The sequence below is a fragment of the Schistocerca cancellata genome, chromosome 7 (genome assembly GCF_023864275.1).
Source record: "Schistocerca cancellata isolate TAMUIC-IGC-003103 chromosome 7, iqSchCanc2.1, whole genome shotgun sequence".
Lineage (NCBI taxonomy): Eukaryota > Metazoa > Arthropoda > Insecta > Orthoptera > Acrididae > Schistocerca > Schistocerca cancellata.
The window spans coordinates 322,582,864-322,606,432 of record NC_064632.1 but is presented as its reverse complement, the minus strand read 5'-3'; the positions used below and the strand labels follow the sequence as shown (position 1 = coordinate 322,606,432).

At 44.0% G+C, this 23,569-nt stretch overlaps 1 protein-coding gene across 3 annotated transcripts in view; it reads left to right on the top strand.

Moving 5' to 3' along the window:
• Nucleotides 1-23,569, top strand: part of LOC126092243 (rhophilin-2) — a 740,337-nt gene that overhangs the window by 699,999 nt on the left and 16,769 nt on the right. The window lies entirely within an intron of this gene.

Here is a 23,569-nt window from a genome sequence, read left to right as displayed (position 1 = left end):
GTTCGAAGTGATGAACCCATGTTTCATCGCCTGTAACAATCTTTGACAAGAAATTGTCACCCTCAGCCACATGACGAGCAAGCAGTTCCGCACAGATGGTTCTCCTTTGCTCTTTATGGTGTTCGGTTAGACAACGAGGGACCCAGCGGGAACAAACCTTTGAATATCCCAACTGGTGAACAATTGTGACAGCACTACCAACAGAGATGTCAAGTCGAGCACTGAGTTGTTTGATGGTGATCCGTCGATCATCTCGAACGAGTGTGTTCGCACGCTCCGCCGTTGCAGGAGTCACAGCTGTGCACGGCCGGCCCGCACGCGGGAGATCAGACAGTCTTGCTTGACCTTGCGGCGATGATGACACACGCTTTGCCCAACGACTCACCGTGCTTTTGTCCACTGCCAGATCACCGTAGACATTCTGCAAGCGCCTATGCATATCTGAGATGCCCTGGTTTTCCGCCAAAAGAAACTCGATCACTGCCCCTTGTTTGCAACGCACATCCGTTACAGACGCCATTTTAACAGCTCCGTACAGCGCTGCCACCTGTCGGAAGTCAATGAAACTATACGAGACGAGCGGGAATGTTTGAAAATATTCCACAAGAAATTTCCGGTTTTTTCAACCAAAATTGGCCGAGAAAAAAAATGTGTTGCATTACTTATTGAACTGCCCTCGTATATGGTCACGAGCCGAGGAGAGGCGCTGCAGGCGATGTCGTGCTGTTGGTCTGCTGTCATAATCCATTGACGCCAGATTTTGGCGCACTGCCCTCACAGAGACGTTCATCGTACGTCCCACGTTGATTTGTGTGGTCATTTCACGCAGTGTTGCTTGTATGTTAGCACTGACGACTCTAAGCAAACTCCCGCTGCTGTCGCTCGTTAAGTGAAGGCCGTTAATATTCTTGGCAGTCTTGACACTGTGGATCTCGGAATATTGAATTCCCTAACGATTTCCGAAATGGAATGTCTCGTACATTTGCCTCCATCTGTCATTCCGCGTTCAAAGACTGTTCATTCCTGCCGTGCAACCATAATCACCTCGGAAACCTTTTCACTTGAATCACCGGAGTTCAAAATGGCTCTGAGCACTATGGGACCTAACATCTGAGGTCATCAGTCCCCTAGAACTTAGAACTACTTAAACGTAACTAACCAAAGGACATCACACACATCCATGCCCGAGGCAGGATTCGAACCTGCGACCGTAGCAGTCGCGCGGTTCCGGACTGCGCGCCTAGAACCGCTAGACCACCGCGGCCGGCGAATCACCGGAGTACAAATGACAGCTCCGCCAATGCACTACCCTTTCATATCTCGTGTACGCGATACTATCGCAGTCTGTACGAGGGTCGCTCCAAAAGAGATGCACACTATTTTTTTTAAAACTCCATCTTTTATTATACATGTTTGAAAGTTTTACAGTGTGTAGATACATCCTTTAGCAACAATATTTTCATTTCCCCACATAATTTCCATCCCTCTCAACTGCCGTACGCCATCTTGAAACCAGCGCCTGTATACCAGCACGGTAAAATTCTCGACCAACCTGTTGGAGTCACTGTTTGGCAGCGTGCACAAGGGAGTCATCAACTTCCAACCTTGTTCCACGAAGAGAGTCCTTCAGTTTACCAAAGAGATGATAGTCACATGGAGCCAGGTCAGGACTGTAAGGCGGATGTTTCAGTTTTGTCCATCCGAGTTTTGTGATCACTTCCACGGTTTTTTGACTGACATGTGGCCGTGCATTGACGTGCAACAGCAAAACATCCTGCTTTTGCCGATGTGGTCGAACAAGACTCACTCGAGCTTGAAGTTTCTTCAGTGTCGTCACATAAGCATCAGAATTTATGGTGGTTTCACTAGGCATGATGTCCACAAGCAAGAAAGTCCTTCGGAATAGAAAAACACCGTAGCCCTAACTTTTCCAGCAGAAGGTGTGGTTTTGAATTTATTTTTCTTGGGTGAATTTGCATGATGCCACTCCATTGATTGCTTCTTCGTCTGTGGTGAAAAATGATGGAGCCATGTTTCATCACCTGTCACAATTCTTCCAAGAAATTCATCTCCACAATTCTCGTACTGTTCCAAAAGTTCACTGTATACCGGTTTCCTTCTTTCTTTGTGAGCCACTGTCAACATCCTGGCAACCCACGTGGCACAAACCTTTTTTAACGCCAACACTTTCAGTATTCTGCAAACACTTCCTTCCCCTATCCCAACGTAGCGTGACAATTCATTCACTGTGATGCGTGTGTTAGCAGTCACCAATTCCTTAACTCTCTGCACATTGTCTGGAGTGTGTGCAGTACGAGGCCTGCCGCTGCGAGGACAATCCTCAATATTGCCGTGCCCGCTTTCATCACGTAACCTGCTTGCCCACCGACTAACTGTACTGCGAATGACAGCAGCATCTCCATATACCTTTTTCAACCTCTCGTGGATGTTTCCCACTGTCTCGTTTTCACAGCACAGGAATTCTATGACAGCACGTTGCTTCTGACGAACGTGAAATGTAGCAGCCATCTAAGACATGCTGTGACGGTGCCACTCACGGGAACAGGTTGAACTAAGTTTGAAAACAAGCGGGAAGGATGTATCTACACACTGTAAAACTTTCACACATGCAGAATGAAAACTGTATTTTTTACAAAAATAGTGTGCGTTTCTTTTGGAGTGACACTCGTATATTTGCATATCGCTTGTAACCTCCGCCTCACTTACCGACCTTGGTGACAGTGAAAAATGAAACCGCGTGTACCTAATGGGAGTTTTGGAAACGCAATCGTCACCGAAGTTAACCTGTCGGTAAAGAGGGAGGAAAGGGTTACATCTAAATGAAAGGAAATGTGCTAATGAAACTGGTGGAAATTAATTTTGAAAAGGGGTAGAGTTAATAAAGTAAATGTGCAGCCGTTACGTTAACAATTAACTAGCGGTAATTAGGTATTTGAGATTTGGGGGAAATCACGGTCGCCAGTCCTAAGGACAATTACTATAGTAACTGAAAAAGAAAGGTTATTACACATATAATTAGCACTAGAAGCGTGCCAACTGAAGGTTGACACGTGTAGTGTGAAAACTGAAAGTTTGTCAGAAGTAATAAATTTCGCTACACCCTGACTTAATTTAGCAAAAGAATTAATAAAACCGGAAAATCGAAAGTTAATTTAGTGACTGAAGTTAATAGTGAGCTTTCTTTCTGAAGCACATCGAAATTCAGTAAAATACGGTTAGTCTTGGACTATCTCAACAATCATTTCAAAAACTACTTGAATCTACGCAATTTAGAAATAAGAGATTTAACTTTGAACTTGAATTAAATGATTCTGAACAATTAACAATAGTAAAATTTAGTACGTACCAAGCTGAGCTGCAGTCACAGGTAAGCTAAAATATGGTAACAAAACTCGCACTCTTAATTTGTGCTTGTGTAATCTAAATAGTGTAGCCAGCTATAAATACTTTAACCGAATTTTGAAATTAAAGCAGTGAAAACGAGTTAGCCATATTACTTTAATGCTGGCGTTTGAATTTCAGCGACACTCGGGTTCATTTCGGAAAAGGAAGGGACTCTGCTTGGTAATGCAATTGGGACAATGAGCAACAAACGTTCATGCTAAGTTGCTGTAATTATATTGACCAAAATGTAACAGTTTGAAAAGCTGAGGTCTGCCATACAGTTCTAAAACTTTACGTGCGTCCAGTCTTCCTCGTCGGTTGATTGAAGGTTTGAAGCCGTCGGTCGAGGAGGTGGCGACAGTCACTCATTGTCGGCCGTCGCTGTTGCAGAAGCTGGATGTTGGCGCGCCTTCTTCTCGACACGGTCACCAGACGAAACGGGCTCTTGATGTGCGCTAGTTAATGTTTCCCGTCCGCGACACCATGTCAGAAACTATCATCGCAAGTCGATCGCAATTACATGCTGCCAAACCCCGAAAGCGCGGCAACTCGCGGGAGCGTCACACAACACACCTGCTCCACTCGCTACTCCCGCCACACTCCTTCTGCTCAGCCCGCGCTCCACGCGGCAGAGTTAACACTATCATAGATCCTACACACATTGATTCTTCACACGACCTATCGATGTAATCGTTCGATAGCAGTTTTCCCTAGGCAAGACCCAGCGTAAAAATACAAATAATATTTACAAAACAACCAATTATACATCGACACAAGTGCATAAATATATGTATACACACAGTAAAACAATTACAATATATAAAGAGACAGAAATGTCATATCTTGAGGTAACAAAACAAGGAAAAAAATAATAGTACAATAGATGGAAATAGGAGGATATGCATTTCCGGCGTTACACGCTGTCCCGTGACTTCTGTCACATTAGTGTGTTCATGGCATATGAATGCTTGTAATGAGGGAACGACTTCTGCAACACTCGGTGTTTACTATTCCTCTCGAAACACACTGATTGCTCCCTAGCGTACTGCGGAATATAGATTAATTTCCCACACTACAACCGCACGATTGCCTCAACGTGCGAATGACTAGTGTTGCCAACTCGCCCAGAACTTGAGCTTCGAGGCACAGGTGTGCGCATATTTTGATAATCTGTAAACGCAGACGTACGACGGCGGCGACCTTGGGGGAAAGATCCGGCGAGTGGTGGTAATCCCTGGAGGAAACGATTAACGACCGATTCGAGTCGAGCTCCCGCGTGCCTGTTGCAGGGAAGCGCTTTTCATTGGCCGCTCGTGTCGAGACGAGCCGCCCTGCCCTACATGGCGCTCCCTAATCACGTCCAGAATGGCGCCGCCACGTTGATTAATGTTGCCACCGACAGGTGGCCCCGCTGTGGGGAGCGAGCGCAGCTTCTGGCCGCGTCTGTATAGAGGGCGCTGCCCTTCTCGGAACTGCGATGGCGCCGTGCGATACCGCCAGCCGTGCAGATCCTTGTCGCGACCTCTCGATCAGCGTTCGGCCCCCGCTAGTAGATAGGGACAATAAAGGGGTCGTCGGACTCGATTCCGAAGCCTTCACCAAAGGACTATTGTCAACCGTTTCAGCTTGGTAGCTGCTCGACTTCAGTAGTCTTTCTACAGGGTGGCGAGAAAGTCCCTTCATACCTGAGCTAAAGGCGTATTTAAAAAGGCGTATTACAGTGTAAGATGGTAAAATATTAAAGATTTGAACCTCCTATCTTATCGTTGATACGATAACACTACTCCTAACGTGAATTGTGACGTGATTTCCACGTGACTACCAAGGGAGTGGTGTTCCCACCCGCGTCTGCAGTGGGGCGCAGATCAGACCACCAGTGCGCGCGAATGTTTAAAAGCTGTACATTCAGAGCGTCATAGCTGTGTACTGTCACAATTATTACCCAAATTTTCGCGCGGGATCGGGTGCTGGGACCGATATCTTGCATGTGCGCTTTTTTCTCGCTGAAGTACGAAGTTACCACTGTTGGTGGTGGTCTCTTGTATTTTAGGCGGATAATAACTAAAAATACAAATGAATAGCTGTCACACTTCGGGAGTATTCTGATTTCAAGCAATCGCACAAGTTCATGCTACGCTAAATAATAAAACAGTAGAAGTAGTTCATATATTTAGAAAAAAACTAGTAAGTATCCTACCCGTTTTGAGTGCTACAGGACGATGTCATAGGTTCCAAATATCTCCCCCGTCACAATGCCTTGAAAGTAAGAACGTTGCGCCTTGTCGTGAAAAAGAAGGAAAAAAGCAAGAATACAGTTACTGACACAAGCAGACTCTCTGAAGATTGCGCAGGAACCTGTGTCTTTTGACATGAAGACTACGCCTCTCCTCAGAAAAATCAGCTAATTTGTAATGAATACATTGTTGTATGCAGTGACTGAACACAGAAAGTGTCTATATGATACCGCCTTTTAAAGTAGTGATCGGTTTGTAAGCCTGTAAAAAGTAACTTGGTTCATGGGAGTGAGCTGTGATACTGCATCTTTAGGCCTGTACACTGAGGTGAAAAAAGTCAGGGAACACCACCTAATATCATGTCTGACCTTCTTTTGCCCTGTGTATTGCATCAACTCGACATAGCTTGGATTCAAGAAGCCGTTGGAAGCCCCTTGCAGAAATTTTGAGCCATGCTACCTCTGTAATCGTACATAAAAGCTTAAGGGTTGTCGGCGCAGGATTTGGTCCACGAATTGACCCCTCGAGTATGTCCCATGAATATTTGTGGCCAAATTAGATTAGATTTACTTTCATTCCAATTGATCCGTAGTGAGGTGGTCCTCCAGGATGTGGAACATGTCGGAAAAACAACAATACACGACAAATATTTACAGCTAAAACAAGTAAGCTAATGTACCATTCCACAGGTCCCAAGTGGAATGATCGTCATTTTTTTAATGAATACTAAGTCATTTTACAAATAATAATGCACTGAATTTAAAATAAAAGTTTTTTATGTATTTATAAGGTAATAAACATGTAATACAACTACTGTAATACTTATTTACAATGAACACATTACTGCACTGAAATGGTGCAGAAGTTAGATTATACTTACGCACACACGCACACGCACACGCACACGCACACGCACACGCACACGCACGCACACGCGCACACACACGCGCACACACACACGCACACGCGCACACACACACGCACACGCGCACACACACACATACATATTTTCAATGAACACATTACTGCACTGAAATTGTGCAGAAGTTATGTTGTACTTATATACAAATCAGTTCGTTTTACTAAGAAATTCATCAATGGAGTAGGAGTTGGCCACCAGTAAATCCTTTAGGCTTCTCTTAAACTGAATTTCATTGGTTGTTAAGCTTTTTATGGCTCGAACTGTCCAGAACGTTCTTTGGACTAATAACGAACCATTGTGGTCCTGTTTGGGAAGATGAAGTCCATGAATGGCTGCAAGTGGTCTCAAACTAGCCGCACGTAATCAGGGATCGGTTCAGTTAGTCCAGAGGAACCGATCCATTCAATATAAACCCAGCCCACACCAATATCGAACCACCACCAGCTTGCACAGTGCCTTGTCGACAACTTGGATCCATGGCTTCGTGGTGTCAGTTCCGCAGTCGAACCCTATCATCAGCTCTTACAACTGAAACAGGGACTGATCTGGCGTGGCCACGGTTTTCCAGTCGTGTAGGGTACAACCGATATGGTCGCGAGCCCAGGAGAGGCGCTGCAGGGGACGTCGTGCTGTTTAGCAAAGGCACTCGGGTCGGTCGTCTGCTGCCTATCCCATTAACTCCAGATTTCTCCGCACTGTCCTAACCGATACGTTCATAGTACGGCCCACACTGATCTCTGCAATTATTTCATGCAGTGTTGCATGTCTGTCAGCACTGACGATACGCAGCGCCGCTGCTCTCTGTCGTTAAGGGGAGGTTTGCTATCTTTGGCCCGAAAAATGCATGTTCTTTGAGAATATTTTTCTCTCGGGATGTGTTATAGATATCAATGTCAAATTTGGACAAAATGTTCCTCTACAAATTGGAATTTTTTCACCGGAAATGTCGAAGAGCAAAGGCGGAAGTTCCGTCGGAACGAAACAAAATTTCGAAGTAGATCTCCACGCGCGGTATGTCACAGGTCAGCCGGCTCGTCTGAAATCAGAATTTTTGTCGTTAGCGAAGTATATAAGATTCTTTAGGAGTTGTACCTAGCTTAAGTCGTTTGCACTGTAGTAAACAAAACAGCGGCCATTTGAAAAAAATAGGGTCTTTTCATCGATTTTTCGACTTCGTTGGCCAAGTAAAAACATTTATAGTTCATGGATTGGGATAAAAGTGGTACGATTCCTAGACAATTTAGTTAGCTTCGTCGGAAACAAAGAATCATGCCAATCGGCTCAGTACATTTGAAGTTACCATATCGCGCGATAAAAAGTCATTTCGAGAAAAACGCGTTTGAAGTTTTGACTACATATCTATGCAATATTATGCAACTTACGTTCAGTCTGCTATTCCGGGTCCATAAAGTAGTCCTTCGTCTTCCTCACAAAGGGCCTTCTGCTCGATCTGGGCCATCCTGCGCTGCTCCAGAGCCGCTCGTACGGTCGGTGACAACCGGTTTTCGGCCGCTTGAATCCGGTGGTCGTCCGAATGCTTGGCGAACTACGCCGAATAGTCCCAGGGTGACGTCCATCGTTGTATGGTCTTCAGAATTGCTGAATATCCTTCGTTGAAGCTGCTCACTACCAGGAAAGTCGCAATCTCCACAGTCTTCGCACCACAATGCAAATGCTTGGGGGCTAACTTCCAAACACACGCGTTCAAACGTCCATTTGAATTTTGTGTGTTTCCTCCCAAGCACCTGTACAATAACTCGTCCTCCGAAGGAAAAAAACTGGTGTGTGAAAAAGGCCGATTTCAGGCAGTTGCATTTTTTGATCAACCGCGAGTAACAAACATTCCCGTTCCGTATTCGAAAAACTTTTTCAGGGGTGGATTCTAAACATGTTTATGGACCCAAAACTGCAATTTTTAAAAAATCGATTTTTTAACCAAAAGATAGTAAACCTAACCGTACGTGAAGGCTGTCGGCCACTGCGTTGTCTGTGGTGAGAAGTAATACCTGAAATTTGGTATGCTGTCCCCAAAATCGTCTGTCGTACGAAAGTGTTAGGAGTAGTGAATGAAATGACAGTTCATAGAAACTCGTCGTTAATTAATGTGGTACCTGTGTTCCTGCAATCGGAGCGAGAACGCAGAGGAATAAATTTCGCGCTGATCATTTTTAATAATACATAACAAAATAATGAGCGAAGTTGGCACACTCCTAAAAGTAAAAGCAGCGGCAGAATAGTAGTGTCCATAGTAGCCGCGTGAAGAGGGGTGGCGGGGTGGGGGGACAGGCTTTGCGCATGCGCAAGGCGAGGTGTTGTGTTGGCTACAGAACCTTGTCCAGTTCATTATTCGCTTTTGCGTGTTTGATGAAGGAAAATAGCAGATACCAGCGACTTTGAAAGAGAGCTTATTGACAAGTGTGTGGGTCCATTAACGGAAGCACAAAAACGAAAGTTCGACGCTGGTGATGGATAGGTTTTGTGAATGGTTCTGTAAGGAGCCACTAAATCGTCATACGGGAGAAGAACGCCTTTAATATCGGAAGTGTTCACGCCCTCGTAGGTTACAGGTTGAAGAAACTTGATTTGTGGACCACGTGCGTTCAGAAAGCAGGCATAAGATAAGGTCGCCACAGACTGGCTTTGCGACTAGAGTGTCGCAATATCAGATCTGTTCACAATTTATACGATAGAGGTAACTCGCGTGATAACATATGGCGTGAATTCGCGGGGTCAGTATTCTCGTTTGTCCGCTCATGCGGCCAGCTGTGCCAATTTTTGCTGTCGGATTCCGTTTAACCGTGATATATGTAGCGTGGCGGTTGTAACCTACACTCGCGTTTGATGGAACTGGTTTCCTTCCTACTGCGTCGTTTTCGACTGCTTCCTAAGCTGTTCAAGGTTAGTACGCCGTTAAAGCCAGACTAAGATCGCAAATTTAATCTGTCACCTTCGTGATGTCTGGCCCACTTCCAGTCAAATCTGCTGTGCAGAGAGACATTTTTTCTGACGATGTACTTCGATGCGCGATCCTTTTCGCACAATATCCCTGTTTGTTGGAGGAGGAATGTAGGGTCTGCCAAGTAAGTCGATAGAAAGGAATTCTTGTTATTCAAATCAGGTACCATTCCATGCATCACATTACTCTCAGTAGCACATCATCTCATTAACGCCAAAGGTGGATATACCAGCTATTACGTCGGTGGGCATAATAATATGGCTGATCTACATCTACTACATCTACATTTATACTCCGCAAGCCACCCAACGGTGTGTGGCGGAGGGCACTTTACGTGCCACTGTTATTATCTCCCTTTCCTGTTCCAGTCGCGTATGGTTCGCGGGAAGAACGACTGTCTGAAAGCCTCTGTGCGCGCTCTAATCTCTCTAATTTTACATTCGTGATCTCCTCGGGAGGTATAAGTAGGGGGAAGCAATATATTCGATACCTCATCCAGAAACGCACCCTCTCGAAACCTGGCGAGCAAGCTACACCGCGATGCAGAGCGCCTCTCTTGCAGAGTCTGCCACTTGAGTTTGTTAAACATCTCCGTAACGCTATCACGGTTACCAAATAACCCTGTGACGAAACGCGCCGCTCTCCTTTGGATCTTCTCTATCTCCTCCGTCAACCCGATCTGGTACGGATCCCACACTGATGAGCAATACTCAAGTATAGGTCGAACGAGTGTTTTGTAAGCCACCTCCTTTGTTGATGGACTACATTTTCTAAGGACTCTCCCAATGAATCTCAACGTGGTACCCGCCTTACCAACAATTAATTTTATATGATCATTCCACTTCAAATCGTTCCGCACGCATACTCCCAGATATTTTACAGAAGTAACTGCTACCAGTGTTTGTTCCGCTATATATAATCATACAATAAAGGATCCTTCTTTCTATGTATTCGCAATACATTACATTTGTCTATGTTAAGGGTCAGTTGCCACTCCCTGCACCAAGTGCCTATCCGCTGCAGATCTTCCTGCATTTCGCTACAATTTTCTAATGCTGCAACTTCTCTGTATACTACAGCATCATCCGCGAAAAGCCGCATGGAACTTCCGACACTATCTACTAGGTCATTTATATATATTGTGAAAAGCAATGGTCCCATAACACTCCCCTGTGGCACGCCAGAGGTTACTTTAATGTCTGTAGACGTCTCTCCGTTGATAACAACATGCTGTGTTCTGTTTGCTAAAAACTCTTCAATCCAGCCACACAGCTGGTCTGATATTCCGTAGGCTCTTACTTTGTTTATCAGGCGACAGTGCGGAACTGTATCGAACGCCTATGCACCCAGTGAATCTGCATGTCTGTTATCGTGCCTTATGCAGAGATCTATGAATCTCCATGTCCTCGTGGACGTCTAGTGAAGATACATTTCGAATGACGTGCTCCACACTTTTTCGCAATTCCTCGTTAGTCTTGTACCGATGTTGAGCTAGACTATACTTGATTATTCCTCGTGATGAGTTGTACGGCGTGATAAGGCCATGTCAGTGGGGCTGGAGGTGTTACTCAACAGCGCGCAATTTCAGAACCGTCTAAATAAAAAAAAAACTCACGCATGTGAATAGCAAAGTTGTGCTGGAGCTCCGTGCTGCTGTAACCACACGTGACCCATGATTCCGTCGTTTTCGAGCTGAACTGTTAACGACGTTTGCAACATGTCCCAATAATCATTTCCTTTCACGTACCTTTCAAATATTGTGGTCCGAACAGAATATCGCGATGACATCCTGGCCCATATCGTAACGTAAGGCGGGTTCATTTGCAATTCTTGCACTCGCAAACATTGGCATAAATCATATCAGTTTTTAAATCTTTTGAGAGTTCCATACATCAGTTTGTAGGAATGGAACCCTTAAGCCTGTAGGGTCACTTTGTTGTTAGTCTCTGTTGTCTGTCCTGTTAAAAAGCCATTTCCTCGGGACTTAACGAGATAAAATGCATGTCACATACTAAAGTCTACCTCCCATGATGGTGTAACAATTTAGGAGCTTCTAAGTCAATGCAATGAAAATATACGGCCATTTATGTCACCTCACTCAGCAAACCTCTTCAACTTTGTAGTCTTGTCGCCCTCAGTTGCGTCTAATATTACGGTATGTACATCATCCACGGAACCTTTACGAAGAAATTAAAATACTGCTGCGCCATAGAAAAGCCAATCACCAGAACTGTTTATAACCTATATATACATTCCATAATGAGATTTTCTGCAGCGGAGTGTGTGGTGATATGAAACTTCCTGGCAGATTAAATCTGTATGCCGGACCGAGACTCGAACTCGGGACCTTTGCCTTTCGCGGGCAAGTGCTCTACCATCTGAGCTCAGATGGCGAAATGTGTTTGGCACGAAAATTGTTTCGTTCAGTTGTAATTAGATGGTCCAAAATTAAAATTATCAACATACCGTTACATATCTCTCAACAAAAGCTACAGAGTATTTTACCGTTGATCTAGAATCATGAAATTAGGCAAGAAGCAATGTTTCACAGTACAAGCAAAGGAGAAGACCCCAAAATTGTTAATTTCTAAGCATATTATACGAAAAATAATTTTTGGTCATTCTCGACAGTCTTGGAATTCCCGGGACTTACTTCTTTCCAGTACCCATAACAGGCAAAACTTGTACAGATGGTCGATTCCCAGGACGGGTAAACTATCTGTACGCATAATTACGTTCGGAAGGAAACCCCGGTGCGCGAGTCCTACTCGCATTTACACGGATTTCTTAAAAGTTGCGTTGTTGACTGCGATACTTGAAGTTCAGCTGCTCTTTTGCGAATCAATACTAATAAAACAGCAGTTCATTTCCCCTTTTTTTATGTCAACAGGGGTCCGGGAAGGGGACTTACCGGAGTCTGTGTCTGAATACTGATCTGCTGTCAGCTAAAAAGTGCTCTCCCTCTTCTAACAGAAGATGTGTCCCATATGTAATAAGGTGCTGATGCGTATATGTGCTCTAAATGCAAAAAAAAGCTAATTGGCCGACGGGAAATGAGTAAAATGTATTTGAGCGCTGCTTGAAGCGACTATGCATAGTCGCCACTGCTGTTGCAATGCTTTGCCATTTGTTAGTGGTTGCGCAAGTGAATGGCGAGCTCAATAAGAGTCCATCTCGAACTGCGAGAGGTGAAAGGCGCTGTTGGACGACGCGGTGCGGCCTCTTCGGTAGTGAGCGTGTCGCCACTTAACCGTACGGTGAAGGGAGGTAGGAAAACTCAGGCCGCCTTCAAACAGGCCCTTCACAGAGTCTGTATTGTCATCAGACGGTAGCAGGCAGCTACCGATGCTGGTGCGGATCGAGAGTCCGGTTCTGTGGACGCCACAGGCTGTAGTGTCTTGTCATCATCATCCGCATCCTCATAAAAATTAAATCATGGCCGAATGCGCCGCTGAAAAGACGCACGCGGGAAACGAGTAGAATGTCATAAGATCGTTGGCACGTAAGTGTACCCTGTTCAACGACTTGTGGCTCAGTGCTGCCATTATGCCTCCCCACAACATTACACCTGAACCACCAAAACGATCATGTCCGACGAAGTTCCTGGATCTACTACGTGTTCCAGCTCTCACCATATGAGGGTATGTGCTACACAGTCGAACATGATCGGCCTGGTGGTGCAGGCCTTACGACGATGTGCGAAGGCATAATGTTGCTTGGGCGTACTGGCCACCAAATGAATGCGATACACTCACTGGTCAATGTGATTGTGTCACTGCCCCTTACCCATGCGCATTTTTTCAGGGGTGCATTCTGTACTGACTTAATTTCGATGGACGATAATGCGCGGCCGCATCAAACAGCGTAGGAAGAAGACCTCTTGGAACGAGAACGTATTCGGCGAAGGGACATCGAGCTATCTTACTTCGCAGTGGCACTTCATGCGAAAGTTACTTTCGGCGTTAGGTTTTTGCATATTAGTGTACATGTAAAATCGAGGCATGCAGTATTAAGGCGTAGACCAGGCTGACGCTCGAATTTGCAACCGATATTCGTGATTTTATTTTCAATAAAAATAACAATCAAATTACAAAACTAACTGTACACCCTTAACCCTGCAGTGGTCGCGCTCTGAAAAGAAACGTAAGTGGTGGCATGGTCGTCGTATGTAAGCTATTTTCTCAACTAAACAATAGGCCACTGAATTCTGAAATTTTTTTCGTTGCGTGTTTGATGTGTTGCCCATAGTAATGTTAATTAAAAACTATCAACAAAAAGTAAACAATTACGTCGTATTTGAAAACGCAACAAACTTTTAATAAGAAGCCACAATTTTAACCAAGGTGACGTCCTTGGCTTTGACTTAGTTTGAAGAAATACATACTCGTATAAATACGAATCTTACGTGGCTTTCGGAACTGAGGATCTTGGAATGATAGGACCAAATGAATTTATTACGGGTATTATACTTTTTTTTACTTCTATTTCTTGATCTTTCGCAAACGTAGCAGCGACCCACAGAACTCCTCTGTGTCGTTCCCAAAGTTGATGGCTGACTTTCCACCACAGGAAGGGCAAGAAAGTCTTTTATTTTGACGGACAGACTTCATGGCAACATTGCTTTTTCTAATCTTCGGTGAGCTAGAGGTTTCAGGCGAGACAGACATGTTAATAAGAAAATTTCGACGTCGATCAGCAATGCAATTTTGGTTCGCTGTAGAAATGCAAAGCGCATTGAGGGCGCTAAGGTTCAGCAAATCATAACGCACAGTAAGAGGCCATCTTCTTGAATTTCTGTATACGACATACAGCATGCACACATCTTACCAACTTGATCTACACAATTCTTTCTACGGTTCTAGTAATTTGTTATATCCGGTTCCTGTGGAGATCATGTACCGGCCTCCCTCTCGTTAAGAATCAGACAGATGGTCCTGCTCTTCCAGAACATCATATTTTTCGTTCGAACTTCAGCCACGCTAGAATTAGTTCCTTGCCTCTGATCCATAATCAATAATAAATGTTTTCAAACGTATTCCAACAAAGTGTAAAAATGTACTAACGAAAAAACTCTTTCGAAAATACTTACGTAATAGGTCCCACGGATTACAATGGTAGGTGGCAGACTTTGACGAGCCCCTGTAACACAACCACATGTAACCGGCGCTCGTAGGGAGAGTCCATAACAATCCATCTTAAAGCACAGAGGGGCTCTTAAGTATTGTCACGATACAACTTTTTTTAAAATTTTCACATGTGGATCGTATATGTAATCCACGCGACCAGTGCTCTGTTAAGACTATAATACGTGAATTTGCACCCAGAGGACACTACACATGGACGAAAGGCCTGCGTGGAGTGCAAGGGCGGTTGGTGGGGGGGGGGGGGGGGGGGGCTCTGAACGCCACAATTTTTAACCTGCAACAAAATTTCAAAAACTAGTTTGCAACTGATTATATTGTCTAACGTAGAACGTAGGAACATTTTTAAAGAATGATTTTTGATAAAACGACGGCACTCTGAAATAAGTCGCTTTCTTCGCTAAAAAAAGTCGTGAAAACGTGCCCCAAAAATAGAAACTAAAATATAACAAAAATACTACGTACTACAGTTGAAGAAAATCAGATTCAAAAGTTACAAAAAGGTATAGTGTACCTGCATGTATATTTCATGAATTCCAGCTCTGGCCAACTTGAAAAATGTTGTTTTGAAAAACCAATCATTTAAAGTTCAAACTTATTTTTCAATATTCAAACCTTTAATCCACAATGCCAGCACCGTACATCACAGTACACTTTCATTTCGTCGAAAACAAATAGAATAGCTGGCACGCGTACGAATGTAAGCATTTTCGCCACGATTGTGATCGCTTATCGAACCTTTTCCATCCATATTGATATTTTTGTCATTTTCAAGCAGTTATGTTTTGCTTCGTATGAGGAACAAGCGAAATGACAAGTTAGGCAGACTAGAGACAACCCCATGCCTTCAGACCGTTTACCGTCAAGGAATTGTTACGAAGGGAAATCTTGTCGAGAATAGTATTTCAGTTGATACTAAAGTCTCCTGTGATACTGCCCGAAACTGATAGGAAGTGTCCCGTCCATGACTATTACTGTACTATATCGGTTGCATACGAACGCTCGGATGCACATTTCATGAATACGAATCTCAAAGAAAATACTCTAAGAAACATTTTAAACAAAAAATATTAGGCTCAAAAATTTCTACCCTGGTCTACCCCCTTCACAGGACATGGATGCACAGTATCTCGTTAAACATTCCGGTGTACAAGAGTATCATGGACTGGTGCATTGTTTCGTTACGTAAGCTGCCTTAGCAAAATAAGCCGTGACCGTTAGGTGGCGTTAATGCAGACGTTCTATCGAATGTACACTGAAGCGCCAAAGAAACCTGTATAGGCATGCGTATTCAAATACAGAGATATGTAAACAGGCAGAACGCGGCGTTGCGGTCCGCAACGCGTATATAAAACAAGTGTATGGCGCTGTTGTTAGATCGTTTATTGCTGCTATCAAGATTTAAGTGAATTTGAACGTGGAGTTTTAGTCGTCCCACGAGCGATGGGACATAGCATCTCCGAGGTAGCGATGAAGTGGCGATTTTCCCGTACGACCATTTCACGAATGTACCGTGAATATCAGGAATCCAGTAAAACATCAAATCTCCGACATCACTGCGGCTGGAAAAAGATCCTGCAAGAACGGGACGAACGACGGCTGAAGAGAATCGTTCAAGATGATAGAAGTGCAACCCTTCCGCTAATTGCCGCAGATTTCCGTGCTGGGCCATCTACAAGTGTCATCATGCGAACCATTCAACGAAACGGCACCGATATGGGCTTTCGGAGCCGGAGGTCCACTCGTGTACCCTTACTGACTGCATTACACAAAGCTTTACGCGTCGCCTGGGCCCGTCAACACCGACATTGGACTGTTAATGACTGGAAACATGTTGCCTGGTCGGACGAGTCTCGTTTCAAGTTGTATCGAGCGGAAGGACGTGTACGGGTATGGAGACCACCTCATGAAACCGTGGACCCTGAATGTCAACAGGGGACAGTTCAAGCTCATGGAGGCTCTGTAATTGTGTGGAGCGTTAAGAGTTGGAGTGAGATGGAGCCCTGATAGTCTAGATACGACTCTGACAGGTGACACGTACTTAAGCATCCTGTCTGATCACCTGTTCATTGTGAATTCCGACGAACTTGGGCAATTTCAGCAGGACAATGCGACACCTCGCACCTCCAGAATTGGTAGAGTGTAGCTATAGGAACACTCTTGTGAGTTTAAACACTTCCTCTGGCCACCAAACTCCCCAAACATGAACGTTATTGAACATATCTGGGATGCATTGCAACGTGCTGTTCAGAAAAGATTTCCACAGCCTCGTGCTCTTACGGATTTATGGGCAGCCCAGCAGGATTCATCATGTCAATTCCCTCCGGCACTACTTCAGATATTAGTCGAGTCCATGCCACGTCGTGTTGCGACACTTCAGCGTGCTCGCAGGAGCCCTACACGATGTTAGACAGGTGTACCAGTTTCTTTGGCTTTTCAGTGAGCACCTAAAAGTTCTAGTGTTATGAATACCGCCATTTTCTAGGAAAGTAAATTTTTTTGTGTCATTTATCGAGAAAGTTAAACAGCAGAAGAAACTGGGCTTTCCTCTGGCGGTATGTCATCATACTGTTGCTTTCGAAGTGGAGTATCGGTCTTCTCACGGTAAAATCATCAGTCTGATTGCCCACGAGATTGCGTGTCTTGGTTCTTTCGCCGAATGTAGTGACTTCGCTATGGTTTCGCGCTTCATCCAATATCTGCTGCAGGCTTACGCAATTAGCCGGTGTGGAGCTGGTGGCGGCGTTGCGTCGGAGAGGGCACTGACATTCGGGCAGGATCTCCCGCGGGATGTGGGACAGCCTCCACTGCCCTCAAATCCCCGGGACCGGTTCTCCGCGGCCCAAACACTCACACATTCCTAGCGCTCATTCATTTTACGGTCCCTACCGTGCCCGAGGCACATTAAACACCGTATCACCAACACAGAATCTTTCTAGCCGAACGACTACTGTCGACGTTTAACATGCGGTCCTAAATACAAGTTATTTTATCCCTGCGCCCACATCTGTTAGAGCTGTGGACTTTCACACCTCCATCAGTGGCCTGGTCTGGCGTAAAATCACGGTAGGAATTCAGAGGAATGCTGTTGGGGTCATGTACGAGCTACATTAGTTGGTGTGAGAGTGCTGCGAACTGCTCAAGGGATAGGAATCGTAGAACGAAAGACCATTTCCACCACGTGACTTGCTACTAGGTAAATTTTGTGTCTTATGGTAAGTAATCTGTTCGAACAGGCCTCGAAAGGCCCAATGGTACCGACCGACCGCCGTGTCATCCTCAGACGATAGGCATCACTGTATGCGAATATGGAGGGGCATGTGGTCAGCACACTGCTTTCGTGCCGTTGTCAGTTTTCGTGGCCAGAGCCGCTATTTCTAATTCAAGTAGCTCTTCAGTTGACCTCACAAGGACTGAGTGCACTCCGCTTGCCAACAGCGCACGGTATAGCCAGACGGTTACCCATCCAAATACTAACGAAGTTCGACAGCGCTTAACTACAGTGATCTGACGAGAAGCGGTATTACCATTGCGACAAGGCCGTTGGCCACGATAAATACTCTTCTACTGTACCTATCGACCCACATTGGTCGTCGTCGTCGGCTGATACTCGAATCCGAGTTTTCGTTTTTCTCCTGAGATTTCCTTTGTCACGGTTCACGCGTGGAAGTGTCGTTGATGGCTTAGCAATCCAATCCTAGCGTGGAACAGGCGGCCACAGACATTACAGCTGATGGAAGGTGGAGGACGTGGCTGAGCCTGGAGGAGTTTACGTCTCCGGCGTTCGTCATTCTCCATTCTTCGACGTTCCAGCTCAAAGTTTTGAAGAGCATTTGAGGTAACTGAGCGCCAGCGACTTCGGTCTTCTGCTATTGTGGACCAGTTACTCGGATCGATGTTCAAGTTTTTCAGATTTTTCTTGTACTGATCCTTATAACGTTTGAGAGGGGCACCTCGTTGCCTTTTACCTGTGCTCACTTCGCTGTACAGCATTTGGCGTGGAAGTCTGTCATTTTTCATTCGCTGGACATGTCCGACCCATCAGAGTTGATGCCCAATGATAAGAGTTTCCATGCTATATATTTTTGCTTTCTCAAGAACAGCCGTGTTGGATATGAAGTCATCCCATTTCAGGTTCATGACATATCTTAGCTTCTGTTGGTTGAAGCGTTCTAGTTTCTTCAGATCACAGTGATATAACGTCCAGGTTTCGCAACCATATAACAGGGTGGAAATGACTACAGCTTTGTACACCATCAGTTTGGTGTACAGTGTTAGGTCTTTACTCAGGAAGACACGCTTTGTAAGACGTCCAAATGCTACATGGGCAGCACGTAATCTATTCTCCACATCTTTTCCAGATGAGCAGTTAGATGACAGTATGCTTCCCAGGTAGAGGAAGTAATCCACATTGGTACAGTACGAAGAAAGACTCGATCCATTAAAACTGGAGTGACGAATAAGAAATGTTCACCATATACTGAACATTGACTTGATGCAGTGTTCGGGGTGGATATGAGCTCTATACCCGCGAACTATTCGTGTGTACGGTGTTGTTAGTTGCTAAACAGCTTAAAAAGTTTTACATCAACCTCATAATTTGTATAGCTTTCTTTAAATTTATCAGGTCATTCTTTATTACGAGGAGCAGTTTCGAGCGGTGGGATCGCCGTTTTGAAACAATCTAGAGAAAATTGTTATATTACCGTAACTGGTCACAAAATGTAGGGAAGCAACTCACATGGTATTATTTGCTACGAATCCATATAGCCTCCACAGAAATGGTGATTTCACTCTCCTCAATATGTTGTATTCGCTTGAATTTTCATAATCGTTTTTGAAGATTCGAAGAACAATTCGTAGCAACATTTTATGGGGTTGTATTAATGCACATATAAAATAGGCAGTGTTTAGCGCTACCGACGTTAGTCCGATCCGCAACGAGAGAAGTAAGACGACGTTCTCGAATGTGGCACTCGAATGCGCCACCTCGGTTTTCGAGGACGGAAAGTGATTGAGAATTATTGATTTACAATTAAATTTTCCTCGAGACAGTTGATTCTCATCTCATTATTTCATGGAAATTGAAGAAATGAAGTAAAATTTGTGCTACGGCCGGTACTTGAGCCCGGGTCTCCTTGCTTAGAACTATTCTATCCTCGGACTGCTCACCACATAGCATTCCAAGGTTATTTTGCTGAATGTGACGACTTTGCTGTAGTTTCGCGATGCAAATTCGGATCATATTGACTGAGCAAGAAATTGTCGCGCGATGGTGACGAACTTCATATTTTTCAGGTACCTCATTTTTACACTATTCTTTAAAAATTCTGCTGTGTGCTGTTTTATCTTTCCTCTCTCTTAAGACAACAAATAGCGCTCTATCGCTGACATGACTATACACTGATAGAGCTTTGAAAATATGTAACTTGAGAATATGACTAAACAACGGAGCGTATGTTCCATAAATCAGTGAAATTTCTTTTGCTGACTTACAAGGGAACGACAGACTTACAGTTCACTGATCTTGTTCGTATTTCGTACGTACACTAATATAACAATTAATGCTCATCTAGTATGAAGGCTCTTCGGCAAATTGAGGTTCGAAGTTTTACGAGTGTTGAATAGAGCGATAGCATCAGCTGTATAGTAACGGAGCTAGCGAAACCGGCTAAGGTGGTAGATTAGAAGCGGCCTGTACTTCAGAGCTTTGTCATTTTTTTCCCCGAGTCATCCATCAACCACTTTTATCTCTACGACGAAGCGTGTTTCTTCGAAAACGAACAATAATAGCAATAATCGTTGTGCTACATCCGTGGCGAGATGCAATCTACGTTTAATAAGGAATTTTCATGAAATGAACATTTATTTATGGATACATTCATGCACGTATCGCAAATGCAGCGTACGTTATTCAAAACGGATAAAAGTTTGGTTTGACTTCAATGCGATACAAGCACTAATGTGGCAATAAATAAGGTTTAATTTCACCACTATTTCTTATACTGTACGTAGATTAAATCCCGCCATGGATGTAACCCTATTATTATTATTATTATTATTATTATTCCTTTCCGAAGAATAATGATTCGTTTTAGCGGCACAAATGTGTGGCGAAATATTAGAAAAAAATATGATGAAACTCGAACCCATTACGGAAAGATTATGTCACAGTTGCCGTCGTGCTTTAATGCTAGCCACATTCGCTGTCCGAGAGTTTGTTCCCGATAAATGTCGGCGTTCTGGCTGTTATAACCACAACGTAGCAGCGACGAGTTGCGCAGCAGAGAGAAAAGTTGGGGCCAACTGGCCAGCGACCTGTGAAAGCCGATGAACCATCTTGCGTAACACTTCTCTTGGCAGGTGAAGCAGACGCGGTTGGAATACAATTCGCTATGGCACACGCGGCCCATCCTCCATCTAGCTCGCTCACGGAAAGTGTGTGCTCGGTCTTGACGGCAGCGTCGTGGCTTCAGGAGGAAGCTGTTTATGTTCTCAGGGCAAACATAAAATGGAATTGTAGTATTGAGTTTTTGCTAAACAATTTCTTCTTAAACCCCTTTCACACGAGCGACTTTGCTTCAGTCGACTACTCGTACCGAGTGAGTCAATTTAAACGCCCCTATCGTTTTATTGCTGTGGTGAGACTCGTTTGTTAAGAGTATGAGTGCAGTCTTGATGAGGAGTATGGCACCTGAATGGTGAATGTGAGGTTATTCTCTTGCGAAAATATTAAAACATTAACAACAATAAGGAATTAGTAATGGTGGTAGTTTACTAACTTCAAAAGCATAATTCGTAATGGACGTCTTTGACTAATGTCGTATGGTAAATTCTCTGCACTCCTAGGAACTGAAAGTGTAGGAAGAGAGTCACACAAACATTTTGAAACATCAGTGCTTATATACTCTTGAAAATATATGTGTATACACTTGAGTGCACTGTTGGGGAAAAAAATGCGACACCCTCAAGGACAAGTTCATTTTACTGACAAGTGAGGTGATGGGTAGGAGTACATGATAACAAATTCAGACGAAAGGAACATACGTCGCATTAAACGGCGTCCAAACAGTCGCATCAGTACACAGTGTCCTCTCACCTTGCAGCAACGCATGCGTGTATTCGCGCATGCATGGCATCCTGCAATAGGTTGGCTCAATCATCTTGGCATCTTCTGTTGCAACTCAGTACTGGAGATAGAGTAAGTTCCCACTTCATCATGCCCCATAGCTGTTCATTTGACGAGAAACATGCTGAACTTGTAAGTCAGGACAGAATGCCACTAAGAGCACCTTGTGTTACAGCAGCTATGTCTTGAAGTGCATTGTCCTGCTGAAAGAGCACATCGCCTTCCTGTCGAAGAAATGGCAGTAGCAGGGGGATAACTATTTGTACAACGTAGTGAGCACTGGTTACTTCACCCTGCAGAAGTACCAAATGTGACTGAGAGTTGTAACTGATTGCCGCCCCCCCCCCCCCCCCCCACACACACACACACACCATGAAGTGTGGCATGGGACCTGTGTGTGGTGAGTGAATCCATCCTGGAATAGGCAGCTCACTGGGCCATGTCTATGCACATGTAGACAGAACATACTCTAATCACCGAAGACAACAGAGCACCATTCCTTGCTCCACTCAACTCTTTCACAACACTAGAGAAGCAATGTTTGTTGGTGTCATGGTGTCAGTGATACCCTGACCAGAGGCTCATGTGATATTAGTCCTGATGCAAGCAGACAGTTACCAATGGTCCCTGATGATACAGCAGGTGCAACATATGCCCAGATTGCGACCCTGAATGATAGAGTTTACGTGATTTACAGATAAATGAGGTACACGGCATTCCTGTCACTAGATTAATGGTTTAATTTGATGCAATGTTCATTGGAAGTTTTTTTACTTCACCTTATATGACTTAAAAATAAATTGATAGTGTACAGCAACCAGCCACAAATTGGTTTTAAGTTACTTTATTCAAAAAGTACCATCACCGGTTTTGAATTTTTTACAGTTTGTCATCAAATGGTTTTTTAATGCTTTCATCAATACAGATTATACATTAATTTCTTGTTGTGAGTTGCCTTTCAGTAAAAAAAATTGTTTTTTATACTATAAATCAAAACATGTGGTGCACATTGCAAATTCATTTTGTGGCTGAACAAAAGTGGTTTACAATGCAGTGCAGTGTTTGTGACTGAAATTACAAACGTTCTTGAGAATATGTTTCATTGCAAGAAAAGTGCTAACACAAATGTGCCAGATGGATATTTCACATAAGTTGGTTCCAACATAAAACCATTTTGGTTGCACATTTTTAGTTGGTAAATTATTGTTTATCCAGCTCACAGGAAACCAATGTGTAATCTGTATTGATGAAAGCATGAAAAAACTGTCTGATCATGAACTGTAAAAAATTCAAAACTGGTGACAATACTTTTTTGAATAAAGTAACCCAAATCCAATTTGTGGCTGGTTGCCGTACACAATCAACAATTTATTTTATATCATGGCCACGGTCTCAAACCATGCTATATATGACAAAGTTGCCCAGACTTCAAATATTCTCAATAACCTAAGCAGAAGGTATTTTCAAACATATGTATAAATTCTGGATTGTTCATAAGTACCTGCAGGGTTTCAGAAGATGTGTGTGAAAATTAGAATATACATAGGAAATACACATGTGTGCAATTCACTGAAGTCTCTGACACAAACTGCCTGGGAAGGCAGGACAGCAGCTCACATTTGGAAATATGTTTCTCTTTTCTACATGTTGTGACACGTCTCCCCTCCATTGAAACTACACCACAGCAAGTATTATGAATCGAAACTTGGAAAAAATTCTGTGTCTGTTGGGATGAGTTGCATTTCCCTCTGTTATGTAGTTTTTGCACAGTCATTGTCTGAT